Source organism: Zalophus californianus, chromosome 1 (assembly GCF_009762305.2).
Source record: "Zalophus californianus isolate mZalCal1 chromosome 1, mZalCal1.pri.v2, whole genome shotgun sequence".
In the NCBI taxonomy this organism is placed as follows: Eukaryota; Metazoa; Chordata; class Mammalia; order Carnivora; family Otariidae; genus Zalophus; species Zalophus californianus.
In genome coordinates, this window is record NC_045595.1 from 155,221,266 (window position 1) to 155,241,988 (window position 20,723).

General features: G+C 36.3%; 1 protein-coding gene across 5 annotated transcripts in view; it reads left to right on the top strand.

Moving 5' to 3' along the window:
- The window catches only part of LOC113917567 (limbic system associated membrane protein), a 651,218-nt gene that overhangs the window by 311,430 nt on the left and 319,065 nt on the right, over positions 1-20,723 (top strand). The gene's annotated exons all lie outside the window — the stretch shown is intronic.

A 20,723-nucleotide genomic window follows, 5' to 3' on the forward strand; every position in this document is an offset into this window, starting at 1 on the left:
TTATAAAGAGATGATTAATAAGCAAAACAATTCCTTCCACTTCATAAAATACTATTGAAAACCATCTACATTTGCAAGATATCCTGGATACTAAAAGTGGTGATATTCGACTAATACAATGGCATAAAATAAAAGGAAAACGTAATAAAATGTAGGGACCCTGCACCCTGCTGACATAATAACTAAACTGAATAGACAAAGAGGGCCAAATTCCTAACTTTATGACCCACATGGAGGGATGTTCCAAAGCATATGCAGATCATCAGAGTCTAAAATCTACCTGAGGGTTTCACTTTCAGTATTTTCATTATGTGACTTATTCGGTGGGTATCACAAGATTATAAATGCTGAGAGTATTACTGTTAATGTTTTGTAAAAGCAAAATTACTGTTTCTCTTAAATATGTGAGTGTAAAAAGTGGTACTATCCTTGCTTAAGTGTCTGACTTTATTACATTTCAGGATTTCATTATACTGAGGGATCTCCAGTTTTCTAATAGCAGACTCTAAGGCACCAGAAAAAAAATGTATTTCTGGAATGCATATATTTTGTGAAATAAGGGATAATATAATGAACAGGTTCACACTCAAATAGGAATAACAATTCCCCTTTCTACCCTCATCTACCATCCCATGCACTGTCCAGGATTGTTCTGGGTACTGCTCCCAGCATGTTTCCAAAGGGCAACCCAGCACAGAGAACATTGTGACACATGCAAAAAACAAAAGGCACCAGACCATTTACAGATATGTTATTCAGGCTGTTGAGGTAAGAAGGAAGGAAGCTTGGGGTTTGATGGTGGGGAGTTATCAGACTTTTATGGAAGTCATGAGGAAGAATGAAGACGAGCCTTACCTCATATTATGTGAGGGCACTGGGGTCCTTTTCAGTTAGCCATTTCCTGGAACACAGAGCAAGGAGATTTTCTAACCATTCCTGCTTTCCCGGAATGGGAACACAGGGTTTAGATAAAGTTCATTGTTTTCCACGTGGTCTTCTACTATTTCCTTTCTTCCCATTCAGAAGTTCTGCTCACTAAATTATCTCAATCAGTGTTTTCCTCAGAGTGGACATTTTTGGGACCCTCCTTATTGCCTCTTGTATCTTAACAATTATTGACCCACTTGATTCATTTTTAAAAAATGTCTCCCATCTCATCTTTCCTCATTCCATGTTTGTGGCTGTAAATAATAGCAAAGGTAATGATAAGACAACAATGACAGTATCAACAGTTCTATGTAAAAATTATTGATAATTTTCCATATGCCAGGTGCTACTCTAAGGTCTTTACATGTAGTGATTTATTAAGTCCAAGAACAATCCAGTGAAGAAACAGAGACTTAGAGAAGTGAAATAATTTGCCTAAATTATTGTAGCTGATGTGTTGTGGAGCCGAGATTTGAACTTCCTCGGTTCTGCTTGCTCCAATTACACTACTCTAATTTCAGATTCCCACACCACACAGCAACAAATGTGCCTGGGGACACAGCCCAGTGTTAGAGACAGTGCAGAAATCACAAATCCTGAGAGTGTTAGTGAGGGAGAGCCTTTGCAGCTTAGAGAAACAACTTCTCCAGCTAAGGTTTATTTTACTGAGCACAGTGAGTTACATTAAAGTCTATTCTCATACCTGACATACTACATAGGTGTTAATGTTGGTTGTCTCAGAATTTCTAGTCTATGGGAACACCTTCTAGAGCTACTGGTAAGTAGGTAAGAGGAAAGTATATTATTCAGTGATTAACACACACTACTTGTCTAACAGAATCATTTTTAAAAGCAGTGTTCAAAGTTATGTACATTTATAAGAGTATAATTTATAAATTATAAGCTCAGTATGATTCCAATTAAACGTAAATGTGACTATAACTTTAAATATAAATCATCAGAGATATGCATTTTTAATCTTCTGATGGTTTTTGTTTTATCTGTATTTTTCCATCTTTTCTGAATTTTTGATGCAGAACAGGTCCTTTTCATAATCATAAAACATACTGTGAAAACATTTCTAAATTTCTAGACTTCTCTACCCTACATTATTTACTGATCTTTCAGGTTTGCTCTTTTACAGGGGAGTGGGAGAAAGGGTGTGGGACTTGAAATGAAAAGAGGGAGAGCGTGACCTAACATTTCCAAATGCAAATATTGTTATCTCTCTTTTCTGTACCTTCTACTTAAAGAAAAGTCATTCTGAACATCTATTCTAGAATTTCTTTTGGCTTTTCATATCAGCTTTTTTATCTGATTCTCCAATAGTTTGTCTGCAACATCTCTCTCTCTCTCTCTCCCTTTCTCTCTCTTCACTTTCTCATTCTGTTTCTCACACTGTCTCACACTGAGTTTATATATGAATCTCTCTCTCTCTCTCTGCCTCACACTCTCTTATGCTTCCTTTATTTATTATTATTTTGTTGATACTTCTCTGTTTTCTCCATCTACCTGAATATACCAAAACAAAATAAAATAAAACAAAATATAAAGTATCTGAACACTGGAATTCCAAAGGTTTAAACTCACTAGTACTTAGGAAAATATTTCAGAATCTCCTCTCAGAGCCACATAATTTTCAAGAATATATATGTGAAACTCAGATTTAAAATTTCAAAGGCTAAAGTCATGGCAGTTTTTAGGTAATGATTAATTAAATTGTAAAAAGACTATTTTAGTTAAATCAACTATTGGTAAATCCAATAGATTGCAAATCCCTGTTATTGAAATAGCCTAGTGTGGGGTAAAAGTGAAATAAAGATATAGATATTGATGTAGATATTGTAGGGTGAATTTGCTCAGGAAGTTGAAAGAAGATTCCCTGGAGAGACAGCATAATTTACTCCCCTGATAGATCTCCTTTCAAAGCAAACTCTTTCCTGCCTTCCTTCTCAAAATACTAACAATTACCAGGAGTTCCTAAACCTGCATTGTAGATTCTGCCAGATCCATTCCTTCCAACTGCAGACTTCCTGGACTGGTTCCTATGTTTCAAAAAACTGCAAGATATTATAAGCTATGGATCAAAAGGTCCATCTATTAAAATACTAAACGGTTGACTAGAGGTTGTAATATTTAACTATTTAACAGATTGTGAGCCATTCTAATTCCTAGAGTTTTTATTTGTTTTCTTGTCATAGTCATTTGGAAGCTTCTGTCCATCCCTACACCTCTCTTTTGAATTCTAAGGAGAGAATGGACTGGCTGTTTTAGACTGTGTAGACAAGCTGAATTCTGTTCTTCTCTCCCATTCTGCCCTCTATCACACATTTGAGCCCTTTTGTTAAGGTGCACATATCTACATACTCTCAATCACTAAAGGAGGAGTGATTGGTTTTCATCAATTGTGATCCCAGCATCCACATTTCTAAGGGGTATCGCTGTCCTGATCTTGAACTCTCTTGTTAAAAACATTTGTAGAGCTCCAGTTTCTCTGTTAGAGCTATTTGGCATTCCAGGTTAGAATGCAACTTTCTGTTTTGTAATCCAGCTAGAAAGTCTTATCCTTGCAAGAAACCAGGCCTCATCAAGAGCACATGGCTTCTGTCCGGGTAAATCCCACTGAGTAATTATCTTTCACATACTGGAGGAGAAGCTGTCTGATGCTATCCAAACCCTTCTTTACATCTCCTTATTCTTGCCTTTGAAAATTCAGGGCTAGTTAGCAGAAGCACTGCGGCTTTCACATGCTGCCAACTTGTTGCCAGAGTCCCCTTGATTTTGCACCAACATCCATTATAGAGACCACCTCAGCCTCACTGAAAGCACATTTTAAAACATACAGCCAACATAAAAAAAAGGTGTTTGATTTTGAAAAAAATAAAAAAATAAAACATACAGCCAACATTGAAAGACTCATATCAGGAGAGTAGTAAAAAGGGAGTGAATTACCCAAATTAATTGATAAATTAGCAGAATTAATGAAACAGAAAAAAATAATAGCCTTACAAATCTATGCGAATAACACACTTAACAAATTTTTCACAACCTATGGCAAAAAAAAAAAAATTGTGTTAAAGGGAGAGAAGGGAGAAAAAGACAAAGAACTATATTACTTTGTGAAGACCTGCTTTTACATAGGGTGTTATAGGTCCAAGCTTCAAAGTAGGGACATTTTGAAATCAACATTTATTAAGTGATTCTAAATAAGGTCTTTGGACACTCTAATGCCATTGATGAACATGAAGAATTAACTCCTGTCCCAGTGCAAATTCATGAACCCACACATGTCAAGAATTGCTTTCTTCTAGGCACCAGTCAGAGGGAATAAACTTCTTATTGGTCAAAGGAAGACACAACTACCTATGCAACCATTTCTCAATGGCAGAGCCTGGTTGGCTGCACACAGTCCTACAGTTGGCTCCCAAACTCTTTATACTGAGAGATGTGCCTGACAGTCCGTAGATTGCATAAGAAGCTGGGAGGTCTTTGTAGCAGTTAGTCTTCTCACATTGTGCTTCTACTGTGGCTGGAACAGAGTCTTGAAGGATTGGCTGGCAGTGCCTATTTCCTTATTCTGTACTGTGTATCACCAGCTGTGGAAAAAAAAAAAATTCTAGGCAAACTGAAAAATATCTCTTCACTAGCCAAGAGCCCTGTAAATGCCTTCAACATGCTAACTATCCCACACCCCAAACTTTCAAAAGGCTTTTAGAGAGTAGATGGCTCTTCTGGGTTTGTGCATGTTGATGCTCAAGCCTGTATCCTGCACTGTTTGTAATACTGGAGTAGGCTATGAAAGCACCTGGGACATCCAAGGAATAGCTCTAAACTCCTACTATAGCTGTAGTCCGTTTCAGGAGGTTGGCAGATGAAAGTGTGCTGAGTCAAGTATGTTTCTGGCCTTAGCATATTCTTACTAGCTTTTCATCTGACGCTGAGAAGGAATGGTATAGCTATGAGGTCTTTTGGGAAGATTTTGGCATGATCTCACACCCAGCATCACCAACTGGAGAGGTAGGGTGAACAGGTTTAGTATTTAAGAGTAAGATGAAAGAGTTAATTGTGTTTTCTGATTTTAGAGAAATTTGCCCTCGTTCACTAGTGGGTGGTCTGCAAAGGATCACATTGTAACAAGCGTATTATTTTCTACAATATCTTCGTCGTCTGCAGTATCTGATCTTCTATGCTATTTAAAAATGAAGAATTTAGGCAAAAATAATATAATAGAAAAGATTAATAGCTCATGTAAGATTGTTAATCTCTTCTAATCTTACTTGTAAAATAATACTTGATATCCTACATGATGGACAAAGACTGGGTGAACTATATGGAAGAACAGAAAATGCAGGTCTGGTTTGCTTTTATTGTTGGCTTGTTGATTTTTTTTTTTAACATTGCCTCTGGCAGATTTGCATCTAGCATTAGCCTCCCAGAAACATACTTTACTACACTGTGGAGAACGTTCTCCGTTCTCCGTTTATTTGTTGCTTGGGGCTAACAGGCTGAGCTGTTTTGCATTGAATATGTATCTTTTGATCTTAACTTTATTCCCCTCTTGCTATTTTGTTGCTGCTAAGAGCTGATGATTAGGAGAAATCTGTAAGTGAAAACTGCCAAAGGGTTTTGAAATGATGAGATTGGACTCACTGGCCAGTGCTCAGAGTTCTATGGTGACCACAGAGGGCCTGTGTAGAACTCAGTGATTGGGAAAGAAAATCGGTTTAGATTCAGTTAGAGGAAGCATCTACTTAATGAACAGTATATTCTTTGCTCTTTTGTCCTCTGATTCTGGCCTCTAAGTACAGATTTTCTAAAGTTCCTATTTTGTTACCCTCAATCATAGTATTCTGTGATTAGATATTATACAGAGGTAGAGTAATCCATAGGAAATTGTATATTTGAAATTTCCTTCATTGTTAGAGAATTTTTTATTGAATACCCACAGATTTTCATGCACTCAAATCATTTCTGCACTGATATACTTAGAGAAATTAGGGACTCTGACTTCCTTAATTTTATAGTTTAGCAGAAGTATAATTTTAATGTGAAGCATCATGTGACATAGTAGTAAGTCTTATCTAGACAAAAGAATGTTCATAAAGATTAAGGGACTCATATTATGTAAGAGCAAAAGGTAAAAACATATAAATAAGCCATTTTCTTTGATTCATGGTCTCAGTTGTAAAGAGTATGGCAGAAAAGAGATGGAATGAGAGGAAGTGACACATAAAATATGAAAAAAAAATATGATTTATACCATAGCTATAGATCACCACATTCTAGTCTCAAGACTGAATAAATATAGTGATTAATATTTAATAATTAGTAAAGAAGCTAAATATTCTACTTCTGAATAAGGCCATCCACACCACCATTCCTGAGGTTTGAATATGAGGATATATTTTAAGTGTAGTAGTTCCTTTAATAGAGTTCTGTGGGAGAATACTGTGATTCAGGGTAACAGAATAGGAACTCTAGGAAATCTTAAAGGACAAAAAGAGAGCAAGATATAAATCATTAAAAATATTTTGTTAATGTTTATTCTTCTCTCATTCTGTATTTTGGGTAAGTTTTGCATTATGCTAATGACTGATTTGGAGGCTGACATCCAAAATGAAAAGATTTTATCTTGTAATAATCAGAGTAAAGAAATGTACCAAATTTACTAATATTAAAGAATGGACATAGTTTTATCTGAATAATAATAGTGTCCCATATTGACTGGAAGACTCTAGAATGTCTAAATTCAGTAGCTTCCCAGACAAGAAAGTATCAGGGAAGAAAATCTCACTTTATCTACCTCTTTATCACCTTTCCTGGTTGTCTTCTTGGTCATATTATTATCTTGAAGGGGAAAGTAAGTGCTAATTTTACAATGAAATCTAGTGAGGAAAGAAAAATTTTAAAAATTTTGTGAAATCAAATTAACCTATTTCACTAGAGATGAACAGTGAAATTATTGGGTATGACTTAGTCAGAGACCCACTATAAACTCATAGAGATTAGGTTACATAGCTTGAGGTGGTTAGTCCTCAGTGTGACATCTGAATACTAATAAAAAATGTTAATTTCTATCCTTAAATATGAACCTCTAAGGCAAGAGACACCAGTAGGATAATATCAAGGATGGTACTCAAGTCCACCAGACAAGAAGAGGGACACTGGTGAATTTGAAAACATGTTTTCACCATACAGCATATTTTTAGAAATTTCTTTGAGTTAAGTTTCCACCATACATTGTATTTCTTTTTTTAAAAAAAATTGTTTTTATGTATATATTATAGTGTATCGTAGGTATATCATTAAAAAGATAGTATAAGGGCACCAGGATGGCTCAGTCACTTGAGCATCCAACTCTTGATTTCAGATCAGGTCATGATCTCAGGGTCGTGAGATCAAGCCCTGCATCAGGCTTCACACTCAGTGCAGAGTCTACTTGAGATTTTCTCTCTCCCTCTGCCCCTCCACACCCACTCATACTTTCTCTCTCTCTCTCTCTAAAATAAATAAAGAAATAAAATATTTTTATAAATAAATAAATAAGTAGTTAAATAGATAGTGTCATCTCTTCCAGGCGAAGAGAGAGAGAGAAAATGGTAGCATCAAGTGAAGAGAAATAAAATGTCTAGATTAGAAAAGACAAAGGGCTTTGTCCTGCCATACTTTTCTTTCAAAACCATTGGATATAGTAAGATTTTTCCACCTTCAAGTTTGTATTAGGAAGCAGAAATCTCTAAGAATGTGAAATGAGAGGAGAAAGATTCTTGGTATATTCATTCATCCACTGAATAATTATTACGGGATTTTGTGTCAGGCATTTTGTGAGACAATAGAGATGCAAAGATTGAGAAGACATAGTCATGCTTTACTCTTAAAATAGTGATGAGAGGTAGAGAAAGAATTAGAATGTTACCACGAGCAGGGGAGCAACTATGGAATTAAAGAATGCATCACAAGGGAAGGCACACCTGAGATGGGTTGTGTAGTAAATAGGAACTTGCCAAATGAAAGAATAAGGTTCATAGCAGAGAGGGAGTGTAAGTCAGGAGATCAGGCTGGAAAGGTAGGTTGAACTGACATTTATTATGCTAATCTCTTTGAACTGTTAAAAGTAAAAAGACCAAGCACATTTAAATAAGAGGTTTACATGATCAGCTTCGTGTATGTTCTATATGAAGGATGAATGGGTAGCACTCTAGGTGAGGGATGCAACGTCAGAGGCCACAACACCAGTTAGAAGGTGATAACATGAGTTGGAAGTGATGTTGACAATAGACGAGAAGGTTCTAAACAATGGTAGTGACAGTATGGATGGAGATTAGAGGTCAATCTTAGGGGAAAATATGTAAAAATATATTTGATTATATAAATGACTTGAAGGAGAAGGAAACAAAGACAGCTCTGGGTCTACTAGTTTGGATTAATAGATGGATTATGGTTCTATTAACTGAAACTGGGAATTTAGAAAGAGTATAAGAATAAGATGGAAGATAATGAGTTTAGATTCAAAACATGCTGAATTTGTGGTGCCTTCAGACATCTATGTGGAACAGCTGAGTATGCTGTTTTAGATTTCAATATGATGAAATATAATTAAAGCCAAAAAGTCTGATGAAATGTATGAGGACTATTCCATGAAGCCAGGAGGTGAGTGGAGAAAGAGGAGCCGATTATAGAAATTGAGAAATAGTGGGAGTTAGGAAGAGAGACAAGAAAATGAAGAATGAGTGGCGAATTGTGTTGAAAGCTATATAAAGATGAAGTAGGACAAATACTTAAAATGAATCCATTGGATTTGGCTGTTAGTGGATTACCAACATCCTTCTAAAAGTGTTCTTTGATAGAGCCAGGTGAAGGTGACTCGTCCTTGGGGGAGAGTGGACGTTAATTAGTCAACATAATATTTACTACTATCAACATTATGATTAATAACACAGTATCAACATTATGAGGACTGTTAATTAGTCAACATAATTCTTGATGCTACTCAGATCAGGTTCCTGAGCATATATAGAGAATTCGACAGAGTTCCTGGTACCATGTCAAAAGATCATCACCACAAATGGTGATATAAGTAATCCAGAAGAAATAGAGGAATGATTTCAAAACAATGTCTTATTAATCTCCACTTAGATTTAGTTCTTTCTCTCACTCTGCCTGTCTTTTCATTTAATAGCCAGATTTTGAGAGTTGCTGTGAGAGAAGATGCCTCTTCAGTAATGCAATCTCCAAGGTAGAATGCCCTAGGGACGGAGAGGGTGGGAAAGTGAAATACAAATGCTCTCATGGTAAAGAGATGGCGCTTTTGAATCATGTGACTCTTCCTAGAACTCAGAATGTGAACTTCACCTTGAAGTATCTGCAGCTCTCTCTTTAACTGAGGCTGGCTATGAAATTTTAGAATTAATTATGTGGCAGATGTGGTAGTACAAAGGGTGACTGGCCTTTAACTTCCTCTTTCTGCCAGGTCCAGACACCACTTACTTCCTCTAACCTCCATCGCCCTCCCAAGGTCAGGGTTCTGTGTAAGTTGGGGATTACAGTGGCAGGTATCATTCTCCAGTTTGAGTAAACCAAGTTCAGTAGAGTAACTCACAGATGGGTTTTCATCTCAAACTCATCAGGTCTTGCTTTCATGCCCATTCTCTTGGTAATTTCTGAAGCTCTTTTTGATTACTGAATCCTGAGTCCCATTCATGCCCTGATTGTTGATGTGGTCAAGACAGGCAGGCCTTCAAGGAAGGGTTTGGTAAGGAAAAAAAAATGATGGAGAGAGAAAGAAGAAAAACCCCAAGAACTGGCTATCACACAAGGATGAAGACCTCCTCACATCATTGTCCTTTAGAAGAAAGTGATGAGAAAAAAAAATACTTCTGGAGATAGGAAACAAAGGAAGTGAGGTGGGGTAGGATGTGGGTGATGGAAAAGTGAACGTAGAAGTCCGAAAAATCCCTATGATTACAATTCTCCATGTGAGAACAGTCCTTGTGATTTATAAGCATGCAGTGATCTATTGGCTTCTTGTCAGCGGGGGGAGGGGACCACTACATTTCCTTCAGCTAAGATGGATCTGTTTGATAATATGTGCTCTTTCAATTTGCAGCTACCAGAGTCCCCTATTTCACATCTGTGTCCACAAAGTACATTTAAAAAATAGACTTCTTTTGCTCTTTATATTTATCTGCCTTTATTTCTGCTACCTCTAATAGGGAAGGCCAACTAGACAGCAGAACCCTTCGTAACGGTAGCTCTGATAGACAGTCTCATTACTTATTTATTTACTTATATGCTTACTGTATGTTAACTCTGTTATATCATACATGCTGTATGTATTAATTGCCATGTCTTAGAGGGCATAATTTGATACAAATTATATATAAATGCATGTAATAAGGAGTCATATTATAACGTGGTTCTGCTCCAATGATAACATTTACATAATGCTGTATATGATAAGACTATAAAGTAGGGGGCTGGGTTTTCAAGTGAGACTTATGGAAAATAGTCTCCTGACTTTATGGCCAAGTCTCCTACAACAGAATGCTCATCCTAAATGCATTATAATTTATTGTGAGCTCTTTTATTTCTCCCTACTGCTGGAATGAGATAAAGAATAAACTCTGCACAGTATAGAGCAGTATAAAAGACATTTTTTTTACTTCTAGAACGTAGCATACTTTTGATATTTACTTTGTAATGACTCAGAAGGTAACAAAATTTTCTTTAAATAGCTGTGGAATTGTTTTTAATTGCATAGCGAGTAAAAATTTTAACTAGAAATCTGAGCCAGGATTCTAAGACTCATTTTATTCTTTCAAAAGTACAACTAAAGGCAGCTTTTTTTCCCCCTTCTAAATGAGAGAGATTTTTCACAGAGAACAGAGACTCATAGCAAGAATCAAAACAAATCAAGATTTAAAATTGCTTCTCACCCTCACTCAACCAAGTGGTAAGGAAAGAGGAGAATCCGTAATTTAAAGGAGAGAAAAGAGTTATAGATACTTGCTGTTTTGGTGAGAGGATAATGGCCACTCACATACTGAGAAGGAGAAAAGATAAGCCTTGTTCTTGAAACCTGAGGGTCCATAAAGCAAAGACTGTGACTCATCCAGTCCAGGAGGGACCCCAATTCCACCAAGCAGATTTCAGCAGATCACACTGTACAGCATTGACCAACTGTCCTCTGTTCAGGCTGCCTTGGAGAGAGAGCCATGTGTGGGCTCTAACTGAATCCGATTGAAAGTGATAAGGCATTTAAGACCTAAGCTGCCTCTGCACAGGTATGCCAAAAAAGCCCTTAAAAATGTTCAGAGATGGCATTAGAACCTCAGTTTACACTGTTGCACCATAATCATACTGTATCATCTTGCTTTCAATTTAACACCTGTCGGCTTTAGGGGGCCAACTACTGATTAGAGGGGCCAGAGGGGTATCAGATGCAAAAGAACCCAGGCCTGCAGAAGGAGATTTCCCAGAAATGGCTGTTAATAAGGAAGGAATTGGATTAAACACTTTCTGGACATTGCTAGATTTAGCCCAACAATGGGATTTATGCAGAATGAAATGCCTAAGACTCAAATTATGAAAAGCGATGGGGACAAGATTTTATTAGGCTCTTCCAAAGCTTACTGGGTATTCTAAATACTTTAGCCCATTTAATAATCACAATCATATAAGAAAAAAGTCATTATCCATGTTTTGCCAAAGAAAAACACTGAAACTCTTTGGTAATAATGAACCCTTTTAGGGCCAGGCACTGCTCTGTCTGTTTAAAATTAACCCATTTAAACATTACAGCTATCCATTGAAGTAGAAACTATCATTCTTCATTTTACAGATGAGGAAACCTAGGCACAGAGAAGTTAAGCAAATATCCTGAGAGCACAGAACAAGTATGTGATGGTGCTAGAACGCAGAGCAGGAAACTGGCTCCCTGCTCTTCAACCTGAACACGGAAACACGCCCCATGCTGTGTTTCTCTGCTAACTTGCCAGAAGCTACTAAACTATGGAACCCATGACTTTTCCACTTCACGTCTTACAAATAAATGGAGGATCTTAAATTATGGTGTAACTAAGAACATAACGATTTGTTTTCTAGACTGATCGAGACTATTGGAAAGAACCTAGAAGAGCTATTTCCGACTGCTTATAAACATTCATGGGATTGATCTTAGCAGTGACTGAGATAGAACTCTGTTCTCTCCTGGCCTCAGCCTCCATTCTGATCTCTTTTTAGAATTTATTTCTTCCTCTTTTCCATTTATTTCTTCTATGTGAATGTAGAGACAACACAACTGATGTGAAAAGCGGAGGGAGCACAGATTGTCCTAGAACTGAGAGGTTGTTGCGAGGTACTCAGTACCTAATTTGGTGGATAATTTCTGCTCCTTCTCTACTTGCTTTCCTCACCTGTGCCACCTGCATGGATATTCGTTAATTCTTCTTCTTAAAGAAAGTGAGCCTGAAAATACAGCAATACATGTGTCGTATCATGCTTATATAAGGATGCATGAAAAAAATAAATAAAAATTTAAAAAAAGGATGCATGTGTGGCTGGACAAGTACTTCCTACTGATACAAAGAGATAAAAAGCATGTCTAGGGAGGCCTTTTCATTGCTTCAGAAATGACACAAACTCCCCTGGCTTTACCAGTTGTCATTGTGGATTCTTTTTTGCTCTTATACGTGATGAATAAGCCTAGTAGAGAGTAACCCAATCATAGAAAGGGTGCTTTGTCAGCATAGCACATGCAAATAACTACTGCAAATATAATATTTAAAGAAATACATGATTGATCAGAGAGTCTGGGAAATAATACATATTTAGTGTCATCACACTCTGTGAAGAGATAAACTTTTTGAATGGCCTAGGGAAATCAGTGTTTTTCTTTCATAGCCACCCCTACATATAACTATTTTCTTCTTATCTACCATGAGAGAGTATGAATATGAGCACAGATATTGTTTTACATCTTATAAAATGTTTCTGTGTACATCACCTCATTTTATTCATGGAGTAGTTCTAGGAAGTTGGATAAAGTATCATTAGCTTCATTTTACTTATGAAAAACTAAGATACAGAGAGGCTAAGTGACTTACCTGCGTTCTGAAGGCCAGAACTAAAATCAGTTATCCTGTAGGAACTAAACAGTCTGTTTTTTATCCTAACATTCCATCAGAAGAGTACAGATTCCTAAATCGTTATGCCCAGTAATAGAATCACATGAATCTGGTTCCTGTGGTTTGCTACCTCTCCATTCTCATCTTCTCTGGAACATCTGTCACTACTTCTCTGTGTGTTTATATGCATGTGTGCATGCAGGCATTTGTGCATGAATGTGTGCAAAGCAGCTGGGGTGAGGGGAGATCATTATACCATGTAGATAACTGTATTGGTGTTTATTGGAGTAAAATTCAGTAGGAATATAGAAAAATAAATTATCATCAAACTAAGATTAGTTCAAAAGTTTCAAAAGGATCAAGATTAAGAGAGCATTCATGCATAAGAACAACAGAATGAGGCCAAGAGAGCAGGCATGGTTCAAAGCCATAAGTCAAGTCTGGAAGGTGGTAGAAATGGGAGCAAGACAGCTAGAGAGCTGAAGCTTCTTGCTGCAGACAAGGCTAGCAGGAGCACCTAAGGGTCACCAGTGCCCACAATTCTTTTATTTCTGATTTTAATCTTATAGCATGGTAATGAAACAGAGATGACCCAAAATGTTTAATAATTCAAAAATATTTAAATTTGGTTTTTTAACTAATTTGGCATGTATTGTTTTTAATGTCTTTGCACAGTGCTGTTGGAATTCATTATACTTAAAATAATATGATAAAATCAGACTAAGGACCTCTGACTCAAGAGAGCCTACTTTATTCCATCATCTACTTTTCCTGATTTCACGCACTAATGCTGGGAATGTACAGTCTTACCTCTCAGAGAATCTTTCCTTCTATATTCTATGATAGTTTTGATGATTCACTAAGGATTTTGTTTGTAGGGTTAAAGTACAATGCAAACAACATTAAAATCAAGGGCAAACATATTCTTAAAGACTTTCTTTTCCATTCACATCTTGAATCATTACACATCTTATAAAAGAGGGAGAGTCACAAATGTGAAAAATAATAAGAGTTAATTTAAAAATAGCTTTCCATTTATTTTATTTTATTTTAATTTTTAAAATTTTTTATTAAAGTTTAATAATTTCCTTAAAAGTCAAATTGCTCTAATTGAGTTGATTCTTCCTTATCTGTTCTGGATTTAATGGGTCCATTTATATAGAGAGAAAAAAAGAAAAAGACTAAATTTAAATGATTTCTCCAGCATTAAATTAGGAAGTAACCAAGTTATAGCTTTCCTATTCACCATCAGTAGTGTACAGATCTTCCTTGACTCATGACGGGGTTACATCCCAATAAACCCATCATAAGTTGAAAACACTGTAAATCAAAAATGCCTAACCTACCGAACATTATAACTTAGCCTAGCGTACCTTAAATGTGCTCAGAACACTTACATTAGGTTACACTTGGGCAAAATCATCAAACACAAAACTTACTTTATAACAAAATATTGAATGTTTCATGTAATTTATTGAATACTGAAAGTGAAAAACAGAATGGTTGTAAGTGTATCAGTTGTTCACCCTTGTGATGTCCTGGCTCACGGGGAGCTGTGACTCGCTGCCACTGCCCAGCATCACGAGGGAGTATCTTAACCATATATTAGTACATTGGGAAAAGATCAATATTCAAAATGCAGAGTATGGTTTCTACTAAAAGTGTATTGCTTTCACACTGTTGTAAGGATGAGAAATTATAAGTCAAATCATTGTAAGCTGGGGACTGTCTGTACAAGACTATGTTGATGTATAATTATGATACTAAAATGAAACAGCAAAGGGGCAGTGTTTCATTTACTACCAACTCATAACCAGAGCATGACTAGACTTCATTGTAGTGATTCTGTCGTGAACATGACTTATAATTCAGGGACTTTGCTAGTGGCAATTAAGTATCTGTAAATTAAGAAGCATATGCTTATGAAAAAAGACACCATTGCACTATAGATGTTTGCCCCATGCTTCCAGATATTTAAACCAAGACTAAGTTCTGACTCAGGGATTTTCAGCTCAGCCATGTCGACATGTGGGATGTCTTTATTGTGGAGGTTGTCCTTTATGTTGTAGGACGTTTAGCAGCATCCTTGGCCTCTACTCACTAGATGCCAGCAACAACCTCCCCACTTCAGGTTGTGACAATGAAAAAAATGCCTCCAGATAGTGCCAAATACCATCTGCATGCACAAATTGCCCCCACTTGAGAACCACTAATCTCATGTTCTTTCTTAATTTTAAAAACAAATCTCTTACCTATCCAGTTCCACTGCCCTGGTCCTTATAGTTGAAAAGTATGAGGATAGATAATGGGTGACAGATTGAGTAAAATGTACTTACTTGTGATAAATGAGTAAATACCAGATTATATTCCTGAGAAAGAAAGGAAAGTTTAGATAAATTCTAATGCTAAATCAAAACATTTTTAGCAGCAAGTAATGTTTGTTAAATACGAAGAGATATGTCTGTAGCAATTGAACAGGCTTAATATCTGGTAGATCTGTATCACTTATATCATGGATATACTGTCAGTAAATATGCTATTAAGCAATCTATTGCTATAGACTGAATTTAGCATGTCTTTTCTGCCTCCAATTATACTCATCATTTTAGAAGCAGACTTAAGCAGTATGAGTAGAATTGTCGATGTACCTCTTTGTATAAATGTGCATAATATGCTTGGTGTAAAGTGTTTGCAGAAATCCAATGCTTGAGATTTTTATGGGTGCATTGATTTTTTGTGACAGCTTTATGGCTGCAGATATACCGAACAAGGAAGATAAAAATTTGTTTGTTTGCCTTTCCTGTAAGTTTTTTAAAGCTGATTTTAAAAAAAAAAAATCATAGCCCATAGTTAAGGTAAGTAACCCACCTGATATTTGTGGGTTCGTGGTTAGAGTGGGCAACCCACTAAACATTTTTCTAGTGTTTTATGTTTCTTTCACTTTTTCACATGTGACACAGATTATGTAATTCCCAGAGATGATGTTTCTTTATAATGAAAGCACTGAGTACATACTTTTGTCTCCTTTACTTTCATGTTACTACCACACTCAAAAATCCTTTTTTAAAATTTCCCATTGTATTAGATACTTTTAATTATTTCTTAAGAAATGTTAAAATAATTACCCTTTTATTCTTCACCTCTTAGATAATTAACAAATATTTGATGTTTGACCTAATAGTAATGTATTAAATTAAATTCAGTTTATTTATTCTACATCTCAGTGAGTGCCTACTGTGTACATGGTGGGTCTGTGCTGCTAGGCCCTGTGAGGGCTCCACAGGTAAATTCTAGGAGGGCCACTGTCATTAATAAGCTTATAAGGAAAGGTAAATACAGATAATGCGAATGCGATATAGAGTATGATGAGGTCATAAGAAAGATCCATGAAAAGGAATGGTATACTAATAATAGATGATTTCCTAGAGAACAGTAACCCCATGTTCTCAGCTGCCTGCCAGAAAATCCCACCTGAAATAGGACATTGTCGTCCTCTCTTCTTGGCACCAACACCCATCCTTTCTAAATCCAGGAATGATTTGCAATGTCGTGAGCTCCTGGAGAAAACATTCTATTAAATCTAAACAACACATAACGCTTACAGATTTTTTTTAAAATACATCTCACCATCTCATACTGGTCAGAATGGCTAAAATTAACAACTCAGGAAACAAATGTTGGTGAGGATGCAGAGAAAGGGCTAACCCTCTTACACTGTTGGTGGGAATGCAAACTGGGGCAGCCACTGTGGAAAACAGTATGGATTATCCTCAAAAAGTTAAAAATAGAGCTACCCTGCAACCCAGCAGTTGAACTACTAGGTATTTATCCAAAGGCTACAAACATAGTGATTTGAAGGGGCACATGCATCCCAATGTTCATAACAGCAATGTCCACAATTAGCTAAAATATGGAAAGAGCCCAGATGTCCATCGACAGATGAATGGATTAAAAAAGATGTGTTATATAGCACACACATATATATAGCACCCCCCCCCCACACACACACACACACACACTGGAATATCACTCAGCCATCAAAAAGAATGAAATCTTGCCATTTGTAACGACATGGATAGAACTAGAGGGTATGATGTTAAGTGAAATAAGTTAGGGAAAGAAAAATACCATATAATTGCACTCATATGTGGAATTTAAGGAACAAAACAGATGAACATAGGGTAAGGGAAGGAAAAATAAAATAAGATAAAAACAGAGAGGGAGACAAACCATAAGAGACTTAACTCTAGGAAACAAACTGAGGGTTGCTGGAGGGGAGGTGAATAGGGTGATGGGGTAACTGGGTGATGGGCATTAAGGAGGACACTTGATGTAAGGACCACAGGGTGTTATATGCAACTAATGAATCACTGAATTCTACCCCTGAAACTAATAATACTATATGTTAACTAAATTGAATTTAAATAGAAAAAATAAAATATTTTATTAATAAAATACATCTCTTCATACTTTTCCAGCTTTAGCCACAGCTGATATTGAAAATGAAGTCATTAGGTATCCAGTTCTGAACTAGGTTGTCTGGTATTGAAGCAGCATTCTGAGTAGGGAGGGGGTAATTCATTATTACAGTATGATAGCATGGCATGAGAATACTCATTTACTCTACAGGAATGCCTACTGCACAATTAAGCCAAATTCCCTCCTAGATGAGAGCTCATGATGCTTGCTGGTCAGTCAGTGCATTCTGGGAACCTGGGTCTGCATTAAATGAGCATTTCCTCATTTTTGAATAACTAGGTGTTCTGTGACTACCCTGTGTGACTGGTTATTTTCATTGAACAACCATAAGCTCTACAAAGTGAGATTATTTTGACTCTTACCATCTTTTACTTATGTGCTCTTCTTATGGTCTGAAATAGTTGCCACCTTAAATCAAGATATCAAAATTTTAAAAAATTAAATTAGTTCTGAACTTGTATTATTTTTGCCATTTTTCAGTATGAAAGTTTTAGTCATGTTGTGGAAAGAATATTTTCTAGTTTATAGAGTCAATATATTTACTTTGGAACTACTGACTACAGAAAAAAGAACCCTTAAATATCTGGAGGAGTGGTTTTCCTTTTAAAAATACTACATTGTTGGGGTGCCTGGCTGGCTCAGTCAGTAGAGCATGTGACTCTTGATCTCAGGGTTGTGAGCTCAAGCTCCACAGTTGGGTGCGGAGGTTACTTAAAATAAAAATTAAAAAAAGAAAAATACCGCATTGTGCTCTGCTTAGCTTCTTGGCTAACTATACTAAGTTAGTAAAAAGTGTGAGTGTATATGTATGTGTATATATTCTAATATGCCTTTCATTTATTTATAAGTAAAATATAAATTTTAAAAATAAATATAAGACAAAACACAATGTAAGAATAAGATGTTATGTAGATTGTCATAGCAAAATTTCCACATAATGTATTGTTTCAGTAGATACATTTTTGTGGGTCTGGCAATTTTGCTGAAATAGTCAATTATGTCTTTAGGTAAGATAAACCTGAACAGTCTCTGAGAATAATTTGGAATAATGATCTGTGTGATAAGTTTAACTTTTCCATGTACAAAAATTGCTAAAATGTCCAAAGGACCCTAAACACCTGACTTAGAAACTCTGCCTCGTGCTGATAAGGAAATTTGTCCAGTTCATTAGTTGATGTTGTAAGGTTTGGGATGGGGAAGTGGAAAATAGGTAACCATATGTCCTCTCCTCTGTAGGGGTGACACTGTCAGTTTCACAGCACGCATTTACTAAATACCTATTTTCCATAAGATTAATTTTTGGAGGTACCTAAATGAAGAGAACAAAATATCTGTCTTTAATTGATTTGTAAGCCATATTTATGTAAAATAGACTATATAGCATTTTTTTTCAAAATGAACATATTAGGGGCATATTTTTGGCTAGACATTATTCAGAATACATCTCTATGATGCAGCATATCTGTTTGCTGCTGTGTTGAACTGCACAGAGGAGAGAAGTGCAAGGAGATACATGATAGAAGATTTAAAATGCATTTGCGGAGGCAAATTTCCATCCTTCTCTGTAGAAAAGAAAAACACAGTAAATCTACATCAGTGACTTCGTTTGTGTTCTAGAAAGCAGCAAGCAGCCTATTAACTCCTAAATGATTCTCAGTTGAGAAGGGCCACAAATATCATGAAGGACAGAGAAACAATGCCACAAAATAATAAAACAGGAAAAGTCAAACCAAGTCTGGAAAGAAGCAGCAAGCATCCATGAAGTTAGCTTTGTACTCTCTCATGGAGAAGTTCTAAATTATCAAACATATAATTAATCCCAACAATATCTCCATGGCAGAGAAACGCATACAGACTAATAGAGACACTAAATGATGACTTCATCTGCTTATGTTCTTGAAAATAAATAGGTAGAGAAGAGAGACCTGTGGATCATGGAACTCAAGTAATTAAATAAAATTCTCATGTTAAATAAAATATTCAGTTCACTTAAAAATAATGGGATTAGGAGGTCTTTTGAACCATAGGTGAGGTATTTTAAAAGGATTCAGCTTTTCTCCTTTTAAGACTGAGTTGGCCTCTGTATACCTACTGTAGACAGCATGTAGATAATGCATCAATTTCCTGTCTATGAGTGGGTGCAGAATCCCTATGACTGACTTTTTTGCCTGGAGAGAAAACGTGGATTTGACTTAGTTTGGAGAATCTAGAACATGGTATTTTAATTGTTTTGCTGTCATGCTCCTGGCTTCTTCTCGCCATCCCTCATGCCCCAGAGTGCTGAGCAGATGGCTCTACAGTTGTGAACAGGGTCTGGGACAATCTCCCTGTGGGGCAGACATAAATCTTACCAAAGGGATACAGAGAGAAGTTTGTTTGTTTTTTGCTTGATTTTTCCATTTACAGATTCTCAGTGGAATTGAAGGAGAAAACTGCATTCACCACAAAGTAGCCACCCCTTCCCCATTAATTCGTATTCTTTGCCTCTTTCTTGCAAGTTTCAGAAAGAGATCCTTTTAGGTTTTTAAAATAAGTAGTCATTTAAATAAACCTTTTTCCTTCATCTTTCTTGGAATACGAACTATGAAATTGGCTACTTCCTCTCCCATAAAATATTGAATTCATTCTGATGCACCAGAAATGCTGGTTGTAAGCCATCTTGCCAGCAGACAACATGTTCCCCTCAGCAGCCGGAACCAGATGATCCTGGCTCTGATTTCCTTGACATAACACCTGTCTACTTACCTTTGGATCTATTCACACACTTGTCACTCCTGGGAGAAGGCATTCCAACCTTCTAAGAACCTGAAGCAAACTCTGAAATCTGGTCTAATTCCTACAGCAGTGGGGCATGATTTGTATCTACCATCACATAGGACTTTAGGAAATACTTGTGAAAGAATTAATACAATTCAAAACTCATTAAATGTGCCACATTATCACTTGTCAAATTCTCAGGTACTCAAACAGATGGAGTTCTGTGTGAATGACCTTTTCCTAGACAAGAAGAAGATAATCCAGTGGGAAGTCAATACCTATTTAATTTTATTTGCCTGCATTTTTCATACTGATTGTTTATTGCCAAATTGAGTCTAACATAATGACATCCATCTATTGGATGGTAATTAGTCTTAGGAGAAATAGTGAAAATACTTAGGACTCTAAAAAATGGCATGGCAATTATTCATCCTG